Source organism: Bombina bombina, chromosome 6 (genome assembly GCF_027579735.1).
Source record: "Bombina bombina isolate aBomBom1 chromosome 6, aBomBom1.pri, whole genome shotgun sequence".
Lineage (NCBI taxonomy): Eukaryota > Metazoa > Chordata > Amphibia > Anura > Bombinatoridae > Bombina > Bombina bombina.
The window spans coordinates 86,656,659-86,662,290 of record NC_069504.1 but is presented as its reverse complement, the minus strand read 5'-3'; the positions used below and the strand labels follow the sequence as shown (position 1 = coordinate 86,662,290).

At 33.9% G+C, this 5,632-nt stretch overlaps 1 protein-coding gene across 1 annotated transcript in view; it reads right to left on the bottom strand.

Annotated features, from left to right (window-relative positions):
• Window positions 1-2,881, bottom strand: part of SEMA3D (semaphorin 3D) — a 257,776-nt gene extending 254,895 nt beyond the window's left edge. The window contains exon 1 of the mRNA XM_053716507.1: window positions 2,443-2,881. The gene's annotated coding sequence lies outside the window, so the exon portion shown is untranslated. The remainder of the gene's footprint in view (window positions 1-2,442) is intronic.
• Window positions 2,882-5,632: the final 2,751 nt, after the last annotated feature.

Here is a 5,632-nt window from a genome sequence, read left to right as displayed (position 1 = left end):
CCCTTCTTTTAATATAAAGGTCACAAGAGAACGAAGATAAAATGATAATAGGAGTAAATTAGTTAGGTTGCTTAAAATGTCCTGTTCTATCTGAATCATTTAAAGGGACACTGTACCCAAATGTTTTCTTTTGTGATTCAGATAGAGCATGAAATTTTAAGCAACTTTCTAATGTACTCCTATTATCAATTTTTCTTTGTTCTCTTGCTATCTTCATTTGAAAAAGAACTGTGGACAGCACTTTTTTTATTGGTGGATGAATTTATCCACCAATCAACAAGGACAACCCAGGTTGTTCACTAAAAATGGGCCGGCATCTGAACTTAAATTCTTGCATTTCAAATAAAAATACCAAGAGAATGAAGAAAATGTGATAATAGGAGTAAATTTGATAGTTGCTTAAAATGTCATGCTCTATCTGATTCACAAAAGAAAAAAATTGGGTCCAGTGTCCCTTTAAGGAAAAAAATTGGGTTTAGTGTCCCTTTAATACTATTTACCTACTCTTTTAGTAAGGACAGAAGGAAATTTGGGAAGTTATAACATTACCTGCTAAAAACAAATCCCCCAAAAATGGTGTGTTGTAAGAGAATAATACCATAGCAATATCCACAAATGAATGAAATTAACCCTTAAATGAATGTTTATTGGAAGGTATGATCATGTTACACTGTCTTTAGGTAACAAACCACAGTGGGTTCCTTTCTTGCATTTACTGTGGCAGCATAAAAGTCAAACACTCTGATGTAAAGCAGAAGTGTTGGGATTATAGCTCAGAAGTAGAAATATCCTGTTTGGATAGTTTCTGCCAGATTTCAATACGTTTAAAATACAGAGCAATGCAAGAAAATCATATGCTGTCATCCAGCACAGCATCAGTAATGTCAGAAATAATAGATCTCTCCCTTTATATGAACCCAAATTTATGTTTACACCAATCTGACACTTGCTGACTATCCTGATATCACAAATAAATTCATAGTTCTCACTTTCATCAAGATAAAATTCTTATGAAAAAGTATAGCTATGGTATATTGTAAATCTAGCTGAATATCTTACTGAGAGCACAGCCAAATACATATTAATTAAAACAGAGATTTACTGGTAAACAGTTATTGACGTCAGTTAACATAACCCACAAATATCCAAACATTTTCTTCCCAAATTCTGCTTAATTTCTCTATTAATCGTGTTCCTTCCCTGAACTGTAGGTACCCCCAAACAGAATAAATCCCTTTGTGAATCACACACTTCTTCTATACATTAGAGGCTAGTCCATGCATTTACTGTTCTTGCAATAAAGTGGCAATTTCTTTAACGAGTTCTAAGCCTCTCTAACTTTGTGCAATATGCTTCCCTTGTGTACTTTCCCCAATCCCTTTTACTGACAACACATTCAGAACAGCTGTCTCAAGCCCGGATCTGTATAAGAGATACAGTTGCAACTAAGTCAGGCATTTACCAACAAGCACTCTGAGGATTGCGCTGTGTCTAATATTCAGAACTTGTGTTATTTAGTATCAGTAACCCCAAACTTATACCGGCTGACTTAAATAGGTACTGGGGAAAAAATAAATGTTTATATATAAATACAATGACATCATGTGTGTATTTGAAACTGTAATAAAGATTTAATACTTGAGAAAGCAAAGATACATATGCACCTCATAATATTTATTTTATAGTAAAAAGTAGATTGGAGGTGGATAAAAAAACTTATAGTTTGATTAGATGATAAAATATGATACGGAGCCAATTTTAATAATTATTGATTATTTCATTGTTTTTTAATTGTGTCAGGTCTCCAAATAAGCACATTGATTATAATTGCTAGATAAAAAGAAATATCTGAAACAATTTTCCAAACTCTATAGAGATATCTTTTTTTTTTTAAAGATAAGTAACTATTTTAAGATGTACTTTCAAAACAATAGCAGAACTGTATAAAATAAATATAGTTGATGTAAAAAATAAAATAAATATAGTTGATGACAATATTTTTTATAAATGTAGGTCCCCAAGTAATGTCATTGACACATTTTTAATTTTAAGTCTACAAAAAGGAGTGTGACACAATTTAACTAAATATTGCATTTATAAACCCTTTTTGTATTAGTAATATTTTCTTTAATAAACACTGAGCATTTTTACAAATATTACAGTTCAGAAATCTATTTGTTATTATAGTTTTTAAAGAGCTTTTTAATAAGGTCTCAGTGATGATAATCCATATGCAGATGGTAGACTTGTGTGGTTTCCCAGCTTTAATAAAACTTGTTTTTCATTACTAACAAATAAAGATTACTAATCAAATTCCTAAGCACAATGTACTCAGCCAAATAAAAATGCAGAATAGCTAAGTGAAATGTCATAACGCCACATATTACATAACTAACGACTTGAACTGGAAGTATGTTTACTGATCTAGAAATTAAGCTTTACCTTTTAGCTGTGCAGCAAGTAAAGGGAGTCCCAGTGAGATAAGAGCTGTTTGTAGATAAGGAATTTGCCAGCAGTTATCCAGTCTACGTCCAGGAGATAGTAAGCACTAAATGAAGTTGCTTGTGTTATGGCATTACAGAAAGTGTAATAATATCCACTCCACTATAGCCCAAAAAGAATGAGAGTGTTTCTTGGTGCATTAGGAGAAGTCCCTGTGATCAGTCTGTGCTTGCAAGAGCTCTGTGTCCTCTCCCTCTGATGGATGTGGGTAATGTCAGAGTTTGGGCAGGAGTTCAGCTAGCCATTCATCCACTGTGTCAACAAACTGCAGCAGCTCTGAGAGTATCTTCTGGAGCAGATCTGCCTCAAGCCCAGAGCAGCAGGATGGGAGGAGTGAGACAGGCAGACGTTTGCACTGTGCTAGGCAGCCACTTGCTCTTCTGGCAGAGCTTCACATGACTCCAGCTCTCATATGCTTATTAGTGGAGTGCTGGAAAACCACACCATCATTATAGGAAATCCCACTCATTCTCAGATTGGGAACACGTTTACAGTGTGATCCAATTGCTTCAGAACCTAAAGAGTTGTCCAGAGTTCAATCATTACCTTGATAGGAATATTCGTTCCAGAAAATGATACAACTGGCATGTCCAATCATATTACCAGGGGCCACAATGCTTTCTTTGTCTTTTTTAGATGACAGGAGCACGTTTTAAAAATATCTATGAAAAAAAACGATTTTTTTTTTACAAAACAAACACAAAACTGCATACATACTCCCACTGAAACATATGTATTGTATTTGCACTGGACTTAAATGTGCAGATGCAGAAAACGACATGACATAGAAGGATACTGGAGGGCCCCAGGACATATGCTGGAAATCCTGATATAGAGATCATTAACAACATTATTATAAATAAAGGAGAGAGCGAATGAAGACATTGAAGTTACATTTTTAGCTTTCCAATTGGATTACATAAATTATAAATCCCATCACCATGAAACTCTTAACTCTCAGAAATAGCAATGTAATTACGCACGCACAAATGACGCATCCAGTTGCTGCAGAATCTAAAATATTTTCCAGAAATCAATAAATGCCTTGTTAAAGCTCTCTTTCTGTAAACCTATAGCTGCTGCTAGACACAATATACATTTTGGCACTGTTAGGGTTAACATGACATGACATTTTCAGTTTCCCATGTGATCAATTCAGATAAAAATAACATGACCCTTGGTTACAGGATTTGGTGTTGAATGACTGTGTTCAGTAGTCTTCAGCTAGTGGGTAAATCTTACCCTAAAACCAACACTGAAAGGGTTACATTTGTATGTCATGTCCCTTTGAGATCATAACAGATACATTTCCTAAGGCTGAATATTTCTTACTAACCCCTTTATTTAGTTATTTGCTTCTGCAAATGGACCTCAGACGAATTAAAACGAATGTGTCTTACTTTTTGTACATTTAATATAATGCTCTTTTAAATAATATGTATATTATAAGCAGTTCAAGGCGTGTCCAACTGTGGGCTGTTCATTTTTCAGCTCTTGTCTCTTATCTCCCGGTTCCTGCTGTTTTACAAACTAAAATTAATTTTCAGTCTGGAATAAACTAAATCATAAAATTATATAAAACATAAAATGGCCTAAATGTAAATTAGTTGTGCGGTTTATAATCCCATATCTGGAGTAACTAGAAGAAGCTACTATGGATGGAGTGTGTGTGATTCAGCTACAATTACACTGCACTATTTTAAACTGTAATATTTTCCATTCTGACAACTAAATGTATCTGCTTAAACATGACATTTTGATTTTGCACCAGCAGGAGTGCTGTGTGACCTTGCCAAGTCACTTTATGTCACTGTGAGCACAGTCAGCCCTTATTGACAGGAATTCCTCTTCCTTTGCTAGGGCCATAGGCAAGCTGTGCCTGCTAGCTGCAGGAAAAAAAAAACAGACCTTTAATCATATATTTTATTGTATCTGGTATATAAGATGTCTGGTCCAGATGGTACAAAAAACCAACAACATTGATTTATTATTAGTTCACTGTTCAAAGCAGATACATTCTTTTCTATGCAAGTTAGTTCCACTTATTTGGCAACAATTTAGTCCAAGAATGCAAAGAGTAGCTAATCATAAACTGTACCATTCACTTTGTTCTCATTAATGAGCATGTGCACCAATGGTCATCTCTGCTCTGCCCCAATAAATGTCAGTGGAAATTAGAAAAGCAAGAAATGTGTGTATATAATCTCTCTTTTCATTGGCTAGCCAGATGTGTTTAGATAGGTCCCAGTAGTGCATTGTAGCTCTAGATCTGAATTTAACCATGTGTTTAATCCATTTGCAGGGGCTTAAAACATAGTTATATGTAGGAAACAAAATGTTCTAAAAATAGTTGTTTTTATGTTACTTTAATATGAAAAAAGCAAAAATAGCAGAATAATGAAAATCTGGAAGCAAAGGTGAAAAACATTAGTCAGTTATTTTTTTACTTTAACATATTCCAGACATTTCTTCAAACCTTTACTATTGTTTTATTTTGACTATCACGTCTGTTTATAGCAGTTTCTTGTTTTAGCAAAATAAAACAGATTATTGCATTAATTGTGTTTGACAGGACTCAGATTTATGGCCAATCAAACATCGCTTTATTTAGAACTAATTTTGAGATATAATTGAGCTGTTTGATACTTTTCTGTTGAACACATAACTATGGCTATAAATCCAAATAGCGTCTTTAATATTAATACAATATTAAGTCTAGATAAAACTTGTTTCAAAGGAAGTTTTCAATACATGATTTTTATAGGAAACGGATTTAATTCCTGTTTTAAAGAAACATTAAACACTTTGAGATGGTAATATAAAATGCTAAATCATATATAAATAAAAAGAGTCTGCAATATACTTTCATCATTTATTTTGTTCCCTTTTCCTGTAATTCCATTCTGAAATTGTGAGCTTTTAAATTCCTGTTAGAAATGGAAGTGCAGAACACAGTTATATTCTACACAGTCATTGGTTGCACACTCTAGTGACCTATTTATGACTGTCCCTAATTGGCCAAAGCAGAGACGGTAACCTAAGTTACAACATGGCAGCTCCCATTTTTTGTAGAGCAAGAGATTTTAGCACTCCCCGTTGTAATATTAGAGCACGGTAAAGTGTGCTGGTA